Source organism: Rattus norvegicus, chromosome Y, assembly GCF_021556685.1.
Source record: "Rattus norvegicus strain SHRSP/BbbUtx chromosome Y, alternate assembly SHRSP_T2T, whole genome shotgun sequence".
In the NCBI taxonomy this organism is placed as follows: Eukaryota; Metazoa; Chordata; class Mammalia; order Rodentia; family Muridae; genus Rattus; species Rattus norvegicus.
In genome coordinates this window covers 20,181,849-20,202,836 of record NC_141555.1, presented here as the reverse complement: position 1 = coordinate 20,202,836, position 20,988 = coordinate 20,181,849, and the positions used below count along the sequence as shown (strand labels likewise).

Sequence of the window (20,988 nt, the reverse complement as noted above, 5' to 3'; positions counted from 1 at the left end):
AAATATCCAATTAAAAAAACAATAAATTTTGTTAAAAATTAAAAGAAAAATGAAATAAATAAAAGAAAAGAGAATTTCCAGCTTACCACATCTATGGACTCAGAAATATGAAGAATCACTGTCAGGGAATGTAGTCAGAGTAATACTAGTCGAAATATTGTCATGATGAAGTCTCAACTAGAAGCACTTCTCTCTCCCAGATATCGGTGTCAGACACAAACTGCACTATAGGTATCCAAAGCATGAAGGAGTTTATTCTTAGTTGAGGACACAATACATGTATTTCTCTTCTTCATTAGGAGGTTTTTCTTCGGGACTAAAATAGTAAAAGCCATGAGCTGTCAGGAAAACAAATGTGCCAAGATGTGTCTTTTGGAATAAAGAAATTAATGATATTTGACAGGCAAAACGAAGTTCTTCACAGTTTGTTGTAGATTAAAAAAAATAAAAAAAAAGAAATTAATGATATAAACTCTCTGACTTCCAGGAACCATAAAAAACAGGGAAGACCAGATGCTTCTGAGAGACTCCAATCTCCTTATTCCCATATGAGGAAGGCTCAGGTCAAGGCTATCTCTTCAGCAATTCCACTCAACCCCTACACAGGACTCACTGAGCTTTCCCATTGACCATATATTTCTTCCTTTTTTTAATACCAAGACAGAAGGCAAGGTTCCTTCTTCCCATCTCTGATCTCTTTTTCCTCTTTGTTCTCCCTCCCAAATAGTTGTTTACTGTGAATTAGAGGCCAATATGCAAATCCTAGAGGTAAGGAAAGAATACCTGAGAGGCAGTTGTTGTCACGACAAAACTTGTGACATCATAGAAAAAGAAAGAGCCATTCAGGATACAAGAGAGTGTTTGTGGAGGGCCTAATACTGATGTCACTGAAAACTGCCATGTCCTACCTACCGAACAGTGTTCCTTATGAGAACCAGATTCAAGGTTGCACTTTCCAGGAGTGACTCCTGGTACATAGTGGAAACCTTCATTTACTTCATCTCTCTAAAGCTAGAGACTTCTCTTTGCTCCATTAGTGGTTACTTGCTCTGAACGGAGAAAGTTAGTCAGGGGCTTGCCTAGGTAGATATGATTTAGGAACATGGAGTGGAGGAGATTCTTCTACATAATACTTTTATTCCCAGTTTCATTACTGTGACACACAGTACAAATTTTTAGATTTTCTCTGTTTCCAAAAGGCCACTATTTTCCATACAGACCTTTATTGAATGGCTATTGTATTTCACTTCCTTATTGTACATTCCTTGATAGGGGACTTTATAAGTATACCTCAATGTATACTCAAAAATTCAGTTTTCCAATTCCATTTTCTGCAATGATTTTGGCAACAAAGGGAGCCCAGCTCTAGAGTGAGTTTAACAGTGCAATAGTGTAACTACTTAAAATGATAATCTCCCAAATCATATTTTATCCAAATATTACCAGATATCAATACAGCAAAGGCCTCTGTGGACTATAGAATTCATTTCTCTAGTCCCATTTGATATCAGTACTACAATATCAACCTTAACGTTTTCCTGTGCTCAGACTTGAGGGTTGGATGTTTTACCAAGATTCTTTCTTTAGGACAAACATAAGTTAGTGGAGGATTAGCAAGGAGAAGAATGGCTTCAGGACCAGTGAAACATCATCTTCAATAGGTTCAAAAGAACAGAGGGAGTCGATTTGACATTGTCATTTGCGGATTACACATTCTTGACCTAGTTGCATAGAATCCATATTAAAATTCCACATAGCGTCATATTTCTAGGAGCCAACAAATATATATATCAGCTACCAAACTAGATAAGATTGATGAAGCTAATTAGAAGTGTAGTCTGCCAGGAACCGAATATAAATATTTCCTGAGAGACACAACTCGAGCATATCAAATACATAAGTGAATGCTAGTGTCAAAGCAGTGAACTGAAAACGGACTATTGTTGGTAGATTTTGAGGAAGGAGTACAAGAGGTGAAGGGGCTTTTAACCCAATAAGAAAAATGATGCCAATGAACCAGAGCTTTCTAATAGTAAACCAATATTTGAAGACTATACATGGGCAGTCCTAGGCCTCAATTGCATCTGTTGTAGATGATGACCTATTTGGGCACCAATGGAAGGAGAAGTCCTTGGTAATCCGTAGGTTTGACTCCCAGTTAAAGGGAATGTGAAGACGCAGTAAGGGGGCTATAGAAGAAGGAGAGGGGACCAGTTAGGTATATTATGGGCAAGAAATAGGAAAAAGAAATAATATTTAAAATGTAAATATAGAAATATCCAATTAAAAACCAATATAATTTGCTACAAAGTAAAAAAAATGAAAGAAATAAAAGCAAAGAAATCTGAAAGCTAATCACAACTATTTACTCAGAAATCTAAAGGGTCTCTGTCACAAAATGGTAAAGTAATACTAGTGGAAAGACTGAGTTGATGAAGTCTCAAATACAAGCACTCTTCTCTCTCAGATATCAGTGTCAGACACAAACTGAACTATAAGAATCCAAAGCATGGAAAGTTTATTCTGAGCTCAGGACACAATACGTGTCTTTCTCTTCTTCCTATGGAACTTTTGCTCTGGCCAAAAACAATAAAGGCCATGAGCTCTCAGAAAAACAACTTTGCCCTTTCCAACACTTGGCTTTTGAGATATGGAAATTAATGACATAAGCTCTCTGACTTCCAAGAAAAATAACAAGCAGGGAAGTCCAGATGTTTCTGAGAGACTCCCTGCTCCTGATCCTCATATGTGGAAGGCTCAGATCAAGGCTATCTCTTCAGTGATCCCACTCAATGCCTACCCATATCTCACTTAGCTTTACCATACACCACCTCGTTCTTCCTTTCTTTATACAACACAGAAGGCCAGCTTCCTTCACTCATCTCTGATCTCTTCATGCTCTTTCTTCTCCCTCTCAAATGGCTGTTTACTCTGAATTAGAGGCCAATTAGTAAATCCTAGAGGTACTGAAGTAATATCTGAGAGGCAGTTGCAGCCACAACAACATCATCCCAGAAGTAGCTAGGGATCTCCAGGATACAAGAGATTTTTCAGGGAGGGCCTAATGATGATGTCACTGAGAACTGCCATAGCCTACATGCTGAACAGATTTCCTTACATTGACCAGATTTAGAGGTGTCCTTTCGAGGAGAGTGTCCTGTGACACAGTGGAAATTTCACATGCTACATGTCTTTAAAGCTAGGGACTTCTCTCTGCTGCTTTAGTGATTACATTCTCTGAACATAGAAAGTTCTACAAGGGATTGGCATGGGTAGAAAAGATCTTCTAACAAGGAGTGAAGGAGATTCTTCTGGCGATTAATTTCATTCCTAGTTCCAATCCTGTGACATACAGTTCAATTCCCTAGGTTTCCTCAGTTTTCCATGTGCCAGTATTTTCTCTACAGACCTTTAATTGGGTGAATATTGATTTACATTTTCTGATTGTACATTCATTAGCAGGGGACATTAAATATTTTCCTGCAGGTGTACTCAAAAATTTCATTTTTCCAACTACATTTTGTGGCAATGATTCTGGCAAAAAACTTGGCCCAGCTAGAAAGTGAATAAACAGTGGATATATTGTGTACATACTTCAAATGATCAACTCCCAAATCCTTATTTTATCCAAAAATTACCAGACATCAATAAAGCAAAGGACCACATGGACTATACAATTTTCTTCTCTAGTCACTTTTGATATCTGTATACACTATCTACCTTCCTATGTTCCCACTGCCATACTTAAAGGTTTTAGATGTTTTACCATGATTCTTTCTTAAGCCCAAATATAATAAACAGGAGGATGGGTAGGGTGAAGAAAGCTTGAGGAACAGTGAAACCTCAACTTCCAGTAAAGAAGGGAGTCTATTTATCATTGTCATTTGTAAATTCTAAATTATTTACTTAGTTCCGCAGAATCCCTGTTAATATTCCACCTAACCAAATAGCTGTAGGAGGCACCAAAAGTGTGTGTGTGCGTGTGTGTGTGTGTGTGTGTGTTTGTATATATATATATATATATATATATATATATATATATATATATAATCAGCCACCAAAAATACATAAGATTGATGAAAGTAAGAAGTGCATTCTGCCAGAAAATGGATATAGATATGTTTTGATAGATACAGCTAGAGCATGTCAAATACAAAAGTGAATGCTTGTGGCAAACCATTGAACTGAAAATGGACCTCTTGTTGGTAGATTTTGAGAAAGTCTAACAAGAGCTGAAGGGTCTTTCAACCTCATAAGAACAACAATGCTAATGATCAAAGCTTTCTGGTACGAGACCAATATTGAAAGACAGAATGTGAACTGACCTATGTCTCCTTCTTCATTCATATGGCATTGTTGGGCACCAATGGAAGAAGAAGCCCTTGGTCCCCCCTTGGATTGACTCAGAGTTAAAGAGAATTTGAAGGGATAGTAAGTGGGGTTATAGAAGAAGTGGAGAGGAACCTGTTAGGGATCTAATGGGAGGAGACTCTTAAAGGAAATAATATTATAAATGTAAATATAGAAATATACATTTAAAAAACAAATAAATTTGTAAAAAATTTAAAAAAATAAGAAATAAAAGAAAAGAAAACTGCCAGCTAATCAGAGCTACTGACACAGAAATCTAATGGGTGACTGTCAGGGAATGGTAGTCATAGAAATAATATTGGAAAGACTGAGATGAGGAAATCTCAAGTAGAAGCACTTCTCTCTCCCAGGTATCAGTGTCAGACACAAACTGTACTGCAGGGTTCCAAATCCTTGAGGAGTTTACTCTGAGCTGAGGACACAATACTCCTCCATCCCTTCTTCCTTAGGGACTTTTTCTTCTTGACAAAAAGAATAAAGGCCATGAGCTCTCAGGAAAACAACTGTGCCCTTCCCAACATTTGGCTTTTGGAATAAAGAAAGGAATGAAACTCTCTGACTTCCAGGAAACATAACAAGCAGGGAAGTCCAGATGCTTCTGAGAGGCCCCATCTCCTGATTCCCCTATGTGGAAGGCTCAGATCAAGGCTCTCTCTTCAGGGAACCTACTAAACACCTACCCAGGACTCACTGAAATCTCCAATGGACAACGTATTTCTTCCTTTTTTATTCAGGACAGAAGGGCAGATTCCTTCTCCCCATCTCTGATATCTTCATCCTATTATTTCTCCCTCCCAAATTGCTGTTGACTTTGAATTAGAGGCGAACTATTAAGCTCTAGAGGTACTGAAGGATTATCTGAGAGGCAGGTGCTGTCACAACAACACTTGTGACATCACAGAAGGAGATAGGGCTCTCCAGGTTACAAGAGATTTTTCAGGGAGGTCCTAATGATGATATCTCTGAGAACTGCCATGGCCTACCTGCTGAGCAGCTTTCCTTAAATTGACCAGATACAAGAGTGCCTTTTCCAGGAGAGTCTCTTGTGACACAGGTGAAACCTTTACGTACTCCATCTCTCTAAATCTAGAGACTTCTCTTTTCTTCATTAGTGGTTACATGCTCTGAATAGAGAAAGTTAGTCAGAGGCTTGTAATGACTAACTTAGAAATGATTTAGGAACATAAAGTATAGGAGATTCTTCTAGATAATATTTTTATTCCGAGTTTCATTCCTGTGACATACAGTTCAATTTTCTAGGGTTTCTCTCTTTCCCAACGGGTAGTATTTTCCCTATAGACCATTAATTTATTGAATATTGTATTTCACAAATGTGATCATGTTCTAGTTTTCTTCTCTTGCTTAGTGCTGTAAAAAGTGATACCCATTACTGTATTAGAAGAAATATTACATAGTACACGTAAAGAAAACAAATTACTCCCGAGGCCAATGTAACTTCATAAGTAAGGAATTTGAATTTAGAGAGAAATGGTTAAGTATTGTATTATTTATCTTTAAAAGTACTCTTATAAGAATCTTTAAAAAACAGAAATCTAAACATCTGTATAAAAATGTCATATCTGCTTTAAATGATCAGAAAGTACATTTGTATTTGGCAATCCTTATTAAATCCTATCAGGAAGCTGAGGGGAAAACTGGGTCAGAAATCAGTCATATTATAACCATCCACCCTCTGTGACAGTCACAATATTAGACTGTGCCACAATTGTTCTTGATCCCTGACCTTAAAAGTTCTTAGCTTTTCTGAACTTCAAATTGTTTCATAAATTGTTTTTTACATCAGAGTCAGTAGTGAAAACATCTTAGCCAGCGTCACGAACATTTTTTATTTTCCAAATGCTTTTTAAGAGTGGTTGTCATAGATGACCATTCTACATTTCCTTGGGCAATGATGGAATCACTGATCTGCCCCAGAAGCAATCCCTAAAAGAACTCGACCACTATTATTGCAAATGCCAATGGCACTGCCCTCTGAGTGGTGAAAGCTCCATGAGGATTTCCAAGCATTTCTTAGATTAAGATAGATATGAGTGCAATAACCGAGCGACACTCTGCATAAAGTCCTCGTTGGCTTCATGACTCACCATGGTCGAAGGAGGATGTGCTGAAGAGTGGGCTATACCCCAGGAGTTCTAAAGCTCTGTGCCATTCCTCCTTCACAGGCTTTGGCCACACTCCATGTCAGAACAAAATTTGAACCATGCTCTTTCCTTGGATAGAATTTCAAATACTATACTGAGTAGGGAGTGTGGGCATTGTCCTTGACTTTAATGGAATCGCTTTACATTTCTTTCCAATTAGGTTAATGTTGGGTACCATCTTGTTGTCCATTGCTTCTAGTATGTTTCTGCATAGGATTGGTATCCCTGATTTCTCTGTTGTTTTTAACATGAAGGGGGTTTGGAATATCTTTGCAAACTTTTAAAGCATTAATGAGATTATCATGTTATTTTTTTTTCTTTCAGTTTCATTATATAGTGGAGTATATTGATGGATTTTCAGAAATTGAACCTCCCTGCCTCCCAATAGAAATTAATAATTGCACAGCATAACCTACAGAAGGGATCTCATATCCACACGCATACTCTAACAGCTCCCCAAAAAAACAAAAACAAAAATATGCAAACAAAAGAAACATGCACCCTACAGAACGGATCTAATACTCACATACACACTCAAGCATCCCAATCGAAAAAACAAAAAAACAAAAAGCATGCAAGCAAAAAAATACACTGCTCCTGCAACATCAAAATAGCATGAACTAAATATCACTTCTCATTAATACCTTTAAGCATTAATGGCCTCTACTCAACAGTAAAAGGACACAGGCTAACACAATGGATTTAAATACAGGATCCATCCTTTTGTTGCACTCAAGAAACACAATCCAGCAACCGAGATAGACACACCCTCAGACTAAAGGGTTGGAAAAATTTTCCAAGCAAATGGACCCATTGTGTAGCCATTCTAAAATCCAGCAAATCAGACTTTCAACTAAAAGTAATCAAAAGAGATGGGGAAGGACACTTCATATGCATCAGAGGAAAAATTCACCAAAATGGCATCTTGATTCTGGATGTCTATATGCCAAAGACAAAAGCAGTAACATTGGGGAGAGAAATATTGCTGAAGCTTAAATATCACATCAAGTCTCACACATTAAGAGTGGGGGACTTCAATGTCCCACTCTCACCAAGGGAAGGTCATTGAGACAGAAACTAAAAAAAAATAAATAAATAAATGATGTAAGTAACACAGGTTTAATAAAATTGACCTCACTGATATCTACACAATAGATAACATGAAAACAAAAGTACACTCCTTCTTTTCAGTACCTCATGGAACCTTATCTTAAACTGACCATGTTCTCCCACTCTAAACAAGCCACAACAGATACAGAAAAACTGTACTAACCATTGGATCTTCTCAGGTCACTATGGATTAAAACTGGAATTCAACAATAAGAAAAAGTGTAAACTCATTGAAATTCAATACCTCACAAATGAAAAAACACCAGTTCAGACAAGACATGAAAAACAAAAAGTGTTCCTAGAATTTAATGAAATTGAAGGCACAGCTTCTCCATTCTTAAGGGACATAAGGAAAGTACTGCTAAGAGGAATATTCGTATGCAGCACAGGGTGTTTTCATAAAGAAACCGGAGAGGCCCCACACTAGCAACTTCCCAGCACACCCTAAATCTCTACAATAAAAAGAAACAAATACATATTAAAGGAGGAGACAAGAAGAAATGATCAGACTCGGGGTGAAAGTGATCCATCAGAAAGAAAGACAATACAAAGATCAAAAAAACAAGAGTTGGTTCCTTGGGAACATCAACCCGACAGACAAACCTTCAGACAGATAATGTAATAGGTGGAGATACAGCATCCAAATAACAAAATCAGAAATTAACAGGGAGCTGTATCAATGGACACTGATGAAAGTCACAGAATCGTTAGGTCTCACTTCAAAAAATTGCTGTCTCCAAAATTCGAAGCTCTGAATGAAGTGGATGATTGTGTAGACTGATTACACTGACCACAGGTAAAACAGGCAAGATAAATTATGTAAATAGTTGTACAACAGCTAAAGAGACACAAACAGTAATTAAGTTTCCCCACTGAAAGAGCCCCAGGGCCAGATTGATTGAACTCACACTCCTACCAGATTTTCAAAGAATTCTCAACCTACTCCAAAAAACAGAAACAGGAGGAAAAAAACAAACTGATTCCATGACACCACTGTCTCCCTGACACCTAAAACACAAACAATCACCAAAAAAGAATTTCAAATGAATTTCCATTACGAACATTGGTGGAAAAAATACTAGGTAAAATGCTCGAAACTAGTATCCAAGGGCATATGAAAACAGCCACTCAGTGCCATCATATAGGCTTCCTACTGAGGCTGCAGGAGTGTATCAATCTATGAAAACCCATCAAAGTGGTCCACCATATAAACAAACTGAAGTGAAAAAAATATTCTACCTTCAGCATTTCCCATTAATGTGCGAACTCCACTTGGAGTTAACATTTTGGATGTTGCATACCATGCCAAAAAAAAAAAAAAAAAGAAAAAAATATATATGTGTGTGTGTTATACATATATAAAATATTACAATATATTAATATATTAAATTATTTTATACTATCATTATAATAATATAATTAATATTAATATGCTATATTAACATAGTAAATTGTTAAATATCAATATTATGATAATATGTAATAAATATTACTATACTATATTCATATATTAAACTATATTATTATAAGTAATGATAAATATAGATATACTGATATATTAAATTATTATATATTAATATCATGATAAAATATAATTAATATTAATATGTTATGTTAGTATATTAAATTATTATATAGTAGTAATACTATATCTCTCTTATGCGCTTCTGCCTCTCTACCTAACCCCACCCTCAACCCTTCAGTAACAACTTTCCCCTCTGGCTCTCTGACATAGGCTCTAGCATTTACTGAACAGTTAAAATGGACAGAAGGTTCCTTTGCGATCTCCATAAAGCATGATAGAGGTCTAGTCAGGGGCAACCTCCTTTGAAGAAGCAGATAAATATCAGGATACAAATACCATTTGCTGGGGGAAGATCAAATCAGTATAATGACTTTGCATATCTACCCAGTGGCTTCTGAGAAAATAGGGAATTTTCTTCCTAAAGACCCAGCTATACTACTTCTGGCCTTATATCTGAAAAGACCTCAGTCATACCGCAAGGACATGTGCTTCATATGGTTCCTAACTGCTTTCTTCTAACTGCTTTCTATTCTATAATGAATAGAAAATAGAAATAACCCAGACGACTTTCAACCTAAGAATGGCTACAGAAAATGTGGCTCATTTAGACTATGGAATACTACAGAGCTATGAAAAATAAGGACATTGTTTAGATGTGGTCAAGTAGATGGAATGAGAAAGTATTGATCTGAATGAGGTAACATACTCACTTAATAGAGAGTATTAGCCATAAAGTACAAATTCACACACTACGATCTATGGAACCAAAGAGGCAAAACATGAAGAAACACCGAAGAAAACTGCTTGAGTTTTACTCAGAAGGAGGAATAAAATAATGAGAGGAGGTAGATGGAAGGAAAAGATTGGGTGGCTGTGGGGATGGGAAGTGAAATGGGGTTTGAGAATCATTTCTTGGGAGAGACCGGCATGAGGGACAGAGGGCCAAGAGAATAAACTGAAATCAGTGACTGTCCAGGGTGGGTGGTATCTCTATGATTTGCCAGCAGTCTGGGATGGGTGAGACTACCCCGGCATCCATGAGGGTGACTTTAGCTGAGACTTGTAGCAGTGGGGATACGGATACTGAAAAGATCACTTTCCGTAGCCACAGAGGACCCAAGGTGGAAGGATAAGGACACAAACCCATCCCCAAAATTTTGACCCAGAAATTGCCCTCTCTATTGTAGACACAGGGACAGATATGGAAGAGGAAATGAGGGAATAGCCAAAGGATAAGTGGCTGGATGTGAGATTTATCCTATGGGCAAATGGGAAACACATTATTAATGGTCCTTTATTGTATCTGCAGACGGGAGGTAGCATTATTATCCTCTGCAATGCTCAACCGAGCAGCCGACTGACAAAGAAGCAGAGGCGCACGGAGAAATATCGTATGGAGCTCAGTGAGTCTCACTGAAGAGCTGAGGGAAGGACTGAGAGAGGCAGAGGATCACAATGGTCTTCACGTGGTTTCACTAAACCCATCGCCTGTCTGTGGATCCTGTTCTCCTACCCGGGATGCTTTTTCAGGACATGGTGGGAGACGATGAACCTAGTTGTGCAGAGAATTAATGTGCCAGGGGAGAGGGTGCACCGAGAGGGGTCCTCCACTCTCTCAGAGAAGAAGGGGAGAGGATAGAAAGAGGGACTGTAAATGATGGGAGCCTGGAGGAGTGTGGTGACAGGGTAGCATTCAGAATGTTACCTGGTGAATAGATGCAACCATTCTAGCAAGGGGCGCAGGCATGACATCATGGAGGTGGGGCATGACATCGTACAGGTAGGGCATGACATCATGGAGTGGGGCATGACATCATGGGGGTGGGGGCATGATATCATGAAGCTTCAGGGAAAATAGATGAAACTAGTAAAAAAAAAAAAACAAAAAACAAAAAACAAAAAACAAAAAACCGGTCAGCCCGAGACCGAGCTGAGACCTAGAGACACAAACATGGCTGGCGTTTACCAATGCATGGTATCAGCTGTGAGTAAAATCATATTCTATCTAAAATCTACAAATGCAGAGAGGACAAAGGAAAGGAGAAGTCCGGTGAGGGCGAAAGCATCGACCTCTCTGAAAGGAAAACTGGGACAGATTCTGTGGGTGACTGAGGGCAACTGAGGACAGAAGCAGAGGGTCGGTGGGGAAGATGGAGGGATAGCACGGTGCAGAGAGAACCGGCCAGAATTAGGGGACATACGGGTTAATGCAGAAACTCGATGAACTGGTTAATCATGGCATCTAGAGGGCCACCTTCCTGAGGATTTAATCTGATGTAGAACGCAGAGTCCGAACCTGCAATCTTTTGAAATGGAGCAAGCAAGAGCTCAGAGGTGGGGATGAGGCACATTCAGTGGAGTCGGTTTCTGAGGAGATCAATTTGAGATCCCTGAACAACAGACCGAGGCTAGGACAGAGATTAAAAAAGCTCATCCAAATGAGGCCTCCATCGATGTAAATGCACCCGAAAACCACTTCCTGCACTCCAAGGTTTGTGTAGCCCTTGTTCACTCTGAGCTAAATATATGCACACAGCGCATCCATGTATACCTTCTAAAAGAGCTGTGACACTGAAATCCTTGGAGGAACCCCTAACTCACTTGCAGTCAGACCAAGATTCTGCTGACCGACTGGTTCCTGGGTCCACTTCATCCTTTCACACCTGGTGTTCACCTGGACACACTAAGAAGCAAACATCATCGATGTGTGTGTGTGTGTGTGTGTGTGTGTGTGTGTGTGTGTGTGTGTGTGTGTGTGTGTGTGTGCATGTGTGGGTGTGTGATTGTGTGTGCGTGTGTGGTGTGTATATGTGTGTTAGTCATGCATAAGCTAACCATCCCCACACAGACTGTCTGGATTGGTTTTCTTTTTGGAAGGTTGGAGAATCTTTCTCTTGTCCTAAGAAAATATCACTGTGGTTCTCAACTCTGCCTGTGAAGCCGTGACAGGTTGAGTGATTTTAATGTGTGAAGAAATTTGCTTTCATGAATACAATATCCCTTGACAAACAAGGCTCAACATTTACTTTCCTTAATCCGTGATCCCTCGAGGTAATTATTCCATTATTATTATTATTATTATTATTATTATTATTATTATTATTATTATTCCAAGATTATTCCTTTATATTATTGTCTCCGTTGTTATCAGTGTGCTTAAGTTCACTGATGACAGAAAGAAAGATTTTGGTTCATAGGTTCCCATTGGACGGCTGTAATATGTTCTTGGAACTGAAAGTTTTATTTACATGCTCCCAAGAGCAAATACATGCAAGTACAGAAAGTTCCTTGGTCTTCTACATGAGAGTGACACCCTCACGTAGTCCTCTGATCTACTTGAGAAACAAAGAATTTAGATGAGCAATGAAAAGAATGGTGACCAAAGACCCACATTAGGGAGAAATACGACAGTTTTCACAATGTTTCAGGCTTTGGGGATCAGTAGACATTACACAGTCCTATTTTCATTCATAGCAGGAATAGTCAGAATTATTAAATAACAGAAGACAGAAAATTTTAACAACATATTTATGCTGGCTAATTTAAATTCCTCTATTTTGTCTCTGGAACATTATATATTCTCTTTCATGTTCTTCTTGAAATTATGAAGAAGTAAAAACCAGTATGTATTTAACTGCTCACATTCATTTTTTTTTTCATCTTAGTAACTTGAGTATCTCTTATTTACATTTTGATTGTTATTTCCTTTCCTGAATTCCAGGCCAACATCTCCTAACCCCTCCCCCTCCTCTTACTTATGGGTGTTCCCTTCCCCATCCTCCCCCCATTACCGCCCTCCCTGCAGCAATCACGTTCATTGGGGGTTCAGCCTTGGCAGAACCAAGGGCTTCCCCTTCCATTGATGCTCTTACTCGGCTATTTATTGCTACCTAGGAGGTTGGAGACCAGGGTCAGTCCATGTATATTCTTTAGGTAGTGGCTTAGTCCCTGGAAGCATTGGTTGCTTGTCATTGTTGTTCATTTGGGGTCTTGAGCCCCTTCCAGTCCTTTCTCTGATTCCTTCAAGGGTTTGCTGCTGGTATTTGCCTCTGTATTTGCTGTATTCTGGCTGTATCTCTCAGGAGAGACTGACATCTGGTTCCTGTCGGACTACACTTCTTTGCTTCATCCACCTTATCTAGTTTGGTGGCTGAATATGTATGGGCCACATGTGGGGCAGGTTCTGAATGGGTTTCCCTACTGCCTCTGTTCTAATCCTTGCCTCGATATTCCCTCCTAAGGGCATTCTTGTTCCCCTTTTAAAGAAGGAGTGAAGCATTCCCATTTTGGTCATCCTTCTTGAGTTTTATGTGTGCTGTGTATCTAGGGTAATTCAAGCATTTGGGCTAATAGCCACTTATCAATGATTGCATAACATTTGCGTTTTTCTGTGATTGGTGTACCTCACTCAGGATGATATTTTCCAGTCCAGCCATTTGTTTCTGAACTTCACAAAAGTCATTGTTTTTAATAGCTGAATAATATTCCACTGTGTATATGTCCCACATTTTCTGAATCCTTTCCTATGTTGAAGGGCATTTGGTTCTTTCCAGCTTCTGGCTATTATAAATAAGGAATTCTACACTAAACACATCTCGATCCGGACTCTTTTCAGTTGGGAGAACTTAAATGACTGTTTCTATTCCTCTAGGAGTTATGGGGTTGTTTAAATGGTTTATCTGTTCCTGATTTAATTTTGGCACCTGATATTTGTCTAGGAAATTGTCCATTTCATGCAGATTTTTAAGTTTTGTGGAATATAGGCTTTTGTAGTAGGATCTGATGGTTTTATGAATTTCCTGTGATTTTGTAGTTAGGTCTCCCTTTTCATTTCTGATTTTGTTAATTTGGACACACTCTCTGTGTCCTCTCATTAGTCTGGCCAAGGGATTATTTATCTTGTTGATTTTTCAAAGAACCACCTTTTGGTTCTGTTGATTCTTTCTATGGTCTTCTTTCATTCTACTTGGTTGATTGCAGCTCTGAGTATGATTATTTCTTGCTTTTACTCTTCCTGGGTCTACTTCCTTCTTTTTCTTCTAGATCTTTTATGTGAGCTGTCAAGATGTTGACATATGCTCTCTCCTGTTTCTTTTGCAGGCACTCAAAGCTGTGTGTTTTCCTCTTAGCACAGCTTTCATTGTGATCCATAAGCTTGGTTATGTTGTACCTTCATTTTCATTAAATTCTAAGAATTCTTTAATTTCTTTCTTAATTTTTTTTGACCAGGTTATCATTGACTAGAGGATTGTTTAACTTCCACATATATGTGTGCGTTCTTTCCTTACCATCATTGAAGACCAGCTTTAGCCCATGGTGGTCTGATAGGATGCATGGGATTATTTCTATCTTTCTGTATCTGTTGAGGCCTGTTTTATGACCAATTTTATGGCCAATTTTGGAGAAAGTGTCATGAGGTGGTGAGAAGAATGTATATCCTTTTGCTTTAGCATAGAATCTTCTATAATTATCTGTTAAGTCCATTTGGTTCATGACTTCTCTTAGTTTGTCTATGTCTCTGTTTAATTTCTGTTTCCATGACCTGTCCACTGATGAGAGTGGGGTGTTGAAATCTCCTACTCTTATTGTGTGAGGTGCAATGTGTGCTTTGAGATTTAGTAAGGTTTCTTTTACATATGTATGTGCCCTTGTATTTGGGGCATAGATATTTATGATTTAGAGTTCATCCTGGTGAATTTTTCCTTTGATGAATATGAGGTGTCCTTCCTTACCTTTTTAGATGACTTTTGGCTGAAAGTCGATTTTATTTGATATTAGAAAGACTACTCCAGTTTGATTCTTCAGACCATTTGCTTGGAAAGTTGCTTTCCAGCCTTTCACTCTGAGGTAGTGTCTGTCTTTTTCTCTGAGCTGTGTTCCCTGTAGTGCAAAATGCTGGGTCCTCATTCCATATCCAGTTTTTTTAATCTGTGTCTTTTTAGTGGGGAATTGAATTCATTGATGTTTAGAAATATTTAGGAATAGTGATTGTTGCTTTCTGTTTTTTTCATAATTTGAGGTTTGTTTATGTTGGTATGCTTCTCTTGTCTGTTTTGTTGCGAAAAGTTTAATTTCCTACTTTATCTATGGTTTTGCTTGCCTCCGTATGTTGGGCTTTCACATTTATTATCCTTTTTAGGACAGGATATGTAGAACGAAATTGTGTAAATTTGGTTATTTTCATGGAATATCTTGGTTTCTCCTTCTATGTTAATTGAGAGTTTTTCTGGATACAGTAACCTGGGCTGGCATTTGTTTTCTCTTAGGATCTGTATGACATCTGTCCAGGATCTTCTGTCTTTCATAGTCTTTGGTAAGAAGTCTGGTGTAATTCTGATAGGTTTGTCTTTATGTTATTTGTCCTTTTCCCTTACTGTCTTTAATATTATTCTTTTTTTATGCATTTGGTATTTTGACTATTATGTGACGGGAGGATTTTATTTTCTGGTCCAATCTATTTGGAGTTTTTTAGGCTTCTTCTATTTTCATGGGCATCTCTTCCTTTAGGTTAGGGAGTTTCCTTCTATGATTTTGTTGAAGATATTACTGTCCCTAGATGCTGGCAGTCTTTACTCTTTTCTATACCTGTTTTCCTTAGGTTTGAGCTTCTCATTGCTTCCTGGATTTCCTGTATGTTATGGACTAGGAGCTTTCTCTGTTTTACATTATCTTTGACAGTTGTGTGGATGTTTTCTATCGAATCTTCTGCTCCTTAGATTCTGTCTTCTATCTTTTGTATCCTGTTGGTGATTCTTGCATCTATGACTCCTGGTCTCTTTCCTCGGTTTTCCATCTCCAGGGTTGTCTCCCTTCATGCTTTCTCTACTGTTTTTATTTCCATTTTTATCTCCTGAATGATTTTGTACATTTCCTTCTCCTGTTTTGTTGTTTTTTTTCAGTAGTTTTTAAGGTATTTTTGTGTTTCCTCTTTAAGGGATTCTAGTTCTTTACTTCTGCTGTCCTATATTTTCTAAAAGTATTTATTTATGACCTTCTTAATATTCTTGATTGTCATGATAAAATGTGATTTTAAATATAGATTTTCCTTTTCTTGTGTGTTTGGATATCCAGTGTTTGCTTTGGTGGGAGAATTGGGCTCTGATGAGCCCAAATAGTCTTGATTTTTGTTGCTTGCTTTCCTGTGCTTTTCTCTCACCATCAGGTTGTCTCTTGAGTTAGCTTCTTTGATTCTATCTGACAGTGGCTTAGCCATCCTGTTAGTCTGTGTATCAGGACTGCTGTAGACCTGTTTTCCTGTTTTCTTTGAGCCTGTTATGGAAACAGAGTATTCTGCTCTCAGGCATGTAGTTTCTAGTGTCCACTGGCTTTCAGCTGTCCCTGTGGTTAGGAACCAGCACCACCTGCACCTAATTCTCCTTGGTTCCTCTGTGGGTGGGCTGAACAGATGGCACAAGGTGTTTTCCTGTTGAGTCAGGAAACTGGGCAGATAATAGTCTGCTCTGGTTTTCCAGGAGTTTCTGCTCCTCTGAAGTTCTAGTTCCTCCACCCTCAGGGAGGGTGTTTGACCAGTTCTGTTCAGATCCAGGCACATTCTGGAACATGGTGGTCCTGCAGATTTACTCCTCCAATATTCCTGTGTCCAGATGCACTATGCAGTTTCCTCTTGGGCCAGAGATGTGGGCAATGGTGGGCATAAGTGTCAGTCTCTCCTGCCCTGTAGTCTCAGTATAGCCTACTCTCCTGGGTGATCAGCTCTCTCCCACAGCATCTCGGAGCAGGGAGTTCAGGGCCAGGATCAGTGAGGTTCAGGTTCCAAATAGAAACTGGAAGTGCCTGATCCCAATGCAAATTCTGTCTTTGCCTGTCCTGAGTACATCAGGCAAGACACTTGGAGCAGAAACTTTGGTTTCGACTCTGCTCTCATGCCTGAAGTCAGTCCTCCGGCTGTCTTTCAGCTCTCCATGAGAACTGCAACCAGAAATGACCTGCCCCTACTGCTCCTAGGTCCCTGTGCACAGGAGGCCCAGATGGAGCTTGGTGTTTTTTTTTTCTTGAGTCACAAATGTTAGCAGAGTTCTCAGGGGTTTCTGACCCTCTGATGGTCTAAGTTTTCCCCACATCACACAAGATTTGGGTGTCAGATGCTTTTTAGACCAGGTCAGATCCAGATGCAGTTTGGACTGCAGGAATCCTGTAGCTTGACTACTCCTATATTCATGTGTCCAGAGGCACTCTGCAGTTTCCTCTTGGGCTAGGGATGTGGACACAGGTGGGCAGAAGTGGCAGTCTCTCCTTTCTTGAGGTCTCAGTATTGACCACTCTTCTGGGTGATCAGCTCTCTGTCCCACAGAATTTCCAAAGGAGTTTCAAAAGTTCATTGCCTATCCTACAGGTCTCCAATCTTTCCAATTCTCCTCCAAAGTGTGTTGGACAAGACCGAGATGGTCAAGGGGTGGTACAACAAGCCCCTTCAAAGAAAGACGGCTGCATAACTTCTCTTAAATGTAATCTCAGTGATTTTCATATTCCACATCTGGATTAACTCCTGCCCCCTCTCCACACAAGACTTTAAAACCTTTTCCAGCTGCCAAAGCAGGACAGACAGCTATGTCAACTCACAAAGACAGTCAAAGATATCCAACATCTCCACCAAAGTGCCTTATGCAATCTACTTCGGGCAAAATTCGTTTGAAACCTGATTCTGCTGACAAAGGGGATTTCAGAACTTCCCTATTAAACCAAGAGGACCTTCAAAGTCCTCCACTATTATAAATGGGCTTAAATCATCACTTATGTTTCAAGAGGGACAAAATACAGTCACAAATCCCCAAGTGAACCTCATAAAACACATACTAGCCAAGCAGAGACAAAACTTTCTGCATGTACACCATTAGTTCAAGGACCATTGCCAGCTTCAGAAGGGGCTCTTGAGAGTTCCACACCCATGTATGATGTGGTAGAAAATTCTGAGTCCACCCAAGGAACTCTTGCGCCTTCTGTACACAACAAATGTAATCTACTACCCTCTCCATCATCCCCAGTGCTTCCAATGTCCCTATACAACAGATAATTATTCAAATATGCTCTACCACCCAAAAGGACCCTTCTGACGTGTCATCAGGTCCAAAAAGCCAAGTTTATCACAACAAACAATCAGTGATCCATGCAAATTCTATATTGATATAATGTGCAATGAATATACAACATTTGCTACCTACTTAGGGGACTCTAGGTCATTCTTTCCAAAAGGAGAGGCTCCAAAATTTTCCACATCTACATCAGTGATGCTAGAATTTCCCAAAACTGAGCAGGATTCTCTGAGTATTACTCTATCTCATAAAGAGACTGTGGGATGAGAAACATCTACTAAAGGCATTCTACCCACAGTCACATCTTTATTAACAGCTTGTGGATGTGACACATGTACAAACGATGTTCTAGGACATATTCCATCTGTAGAGAAGGTTACGGATCCAACCATATGTTAACCAGGAGTGGCGGAACATGATATGCAAACACCCGTGTCTGTAGCATCCTCGACATCTGATGAAAGGGATTCCTTGGATTCCACTTGTGCATACGAATGCATACGACCTCAACAAATTTCACAGGAGGTTATGGGAACTTCCTTATCTCCTCAAGATCAGCCATCTTCTTCAACTACAAAAGATGATACACACTCTCCCAAATATGCACAAAGTGTTGTCAGTCCTTCTTTATACCGACAAGCAGACCCAGATCATCTGCCAAATACATCAAAGGCTCTGGATTTTACCTAATCTTCTGAAGGGGTCTTGGAACCTGTTTTGCCTATCAAGCAGGCTAGGGAACCTGACCCTTCTATAAGAAAGTCTTTTCCCTCTGCTCCAGCAGAAGAAATTTTTCTTGGAACTTCCTCAATTACACAACAATATCTAGAAACATCCTTATCTGCTCATGAGACTCTCAGACCTCTCACATATATCCATGATGCTCTAGCAGAGGTCTCATCTTCAGAGGTAGCTCTAATACCTAACCCCCATTCTGATGTCAGTCAGGATTTTTACACATATACACCATATATTGAGTGAATATTATGCTACGTTTTCTGATTGTACATTCATTGATAGGGGACATTATATATGTTCCTGCATGTGTACTCAAAAATTTCATTTTTCCAATTCCATTTATTTGCAATGAATTTGGGTACAAGCCGGGCCCAGCTACTGAGTGAATATAAAAGTGAAAATATTGTGTACTTACTTCAAAAGATGAACTCCCAAATCCTTATTTTGTCCATAAATTACCAGACATCAGTTAAGCAAAGGACAACTTGGAGTATAGAATGTGGTTCTGTAGTTCTATTAGATATCAGTTCTCTACTATCTACCTTCCTCTGGTCCCAGGACAAGACTTGAGGGTTTTGGATGTTTTACCAAGATTCTTTCTTCAGGCCAAACATCAGTTTCTTGGTGATGGGCAGCAAGAAGAATGGCTTGAGGTAGAGTGAAACCTCAACTTCAATAGATTATAAGAACAGGAGGGAGTCTATTTGGCATTGTTATTTTGGATCCTATATTCTTGAGCTAGTTACCCAGAATCCATGTAAATATTCCATCAAAATTCTTAGTAGTTGGAGCCACCTAAAGTATATATCTATATATCTATATATCTATATATCTATATATCTATATATCTATATATCTATATAGAGATATAGAGATATAGAGATATAGAGATATAGAGATATAGAGATATAGAGATAGATATGTATAGATATATATAGATATATAGATATATATATAGATATATAGATATATAGATATACTAGGCACCAAAATTATATAGGATTGTTGAAGTTAAGAAGAGCATGCTGCCAGGAAATGGATATAGATCTTTCATGAGAGACACAGCTAGAGCATGTCAAATACAGAAGTGAATGCTAGTGGGAAACCAGAGAACTGAAAATGGACCTCATGTTTGTAGATAGTGAGCAAAGATTACAAGAGCTGAATGGACTTTCAACCCCATAAGAACAATAATTCAACCAACCAGAGCTTCCTGGTAATAAACCAGTATTCAAAGTCTGTGTATAGAGAGACCTATGGCTCCAACTGCATATGTAGCAGAGGATGGATTTGTTGGGCCCCAATGAAAGGGAAGCCCTTTCTCCTCCCTAGGTTTGCATCCCAGTTCAAGGGAATGTCAAGGTTCAGTAATGGGGGGGGGGTTATAGTATAAGGTTAGCGGGACTGTTTATGGATCTCATGGACAGGAACCTGGGAAAGGAAATAACATTTGAAATGTAAATATAAAAATATCCAATTAGAAAAAGCAATAAAAATTTCTAAAAAATAAAAAAATGAGAGAAAAAAAGAAAAGTTAACTGCCAGCTAATCACACCTATTGACTCAGAAATCTAAAGGGTAACTGTCAGGAGGGAATGGTAGTCTGAATACTACTAGTGGAAAGACTGAGATGATGAAGTCTCAAATATAAGCTCTTCTTTCTCTCAGTTATCAGTGTCAGACACAAACTGCACTCTAGGAATCCAAAGCAAGAAGGAGTTTACACTGAGCTGAGGAAACAATACTTGTCATCCCTCCTTCCTTAGGACCTTTTTCTTCTGGGAAAAATTATAAAAGCCATGAGTTCTCAGGAAACAACTGGGCCCTTTTCAACACCTGGCTTTTGGAATAAAGAAATTAATGATATAAACTCTCTGACTTCAAGGAACCATAACAGGCAGGGATATCCAGATGCTTCTGAGAGACTCTCAGTTCCTGATTTCCATATGTTGAAGGCTCAGATAAAGGCTATCTCTTCAGGGAACCCACCCAATCCCTAACCAGGGCTCACTGAGTTGTCCAATGGACCAAG

General features: G+C 38.9%; 1 long non-coding RNA gene across 1 annotated transcript; it reads left to right on the top strand.

Moving 5' to 3' along the window:
• The first annotated feature begins 5,335 nt into the window (after positions 1 to 5,335).
• On the top strand, positions 5,336 to 12,173 carry LOC147997979 (uncharacterized). Its single transcript, XR_015647430.1, has 2 exons — positions 5,336 to 5,425; positions 10,478 to 12,173. It is a non-coding gene; the product is annotated as an uncharacterized LOC147997979 (long non-coding RNA).
• Positions 12,174 to 20,988: the final 8,815 nt, after the last annotated feature.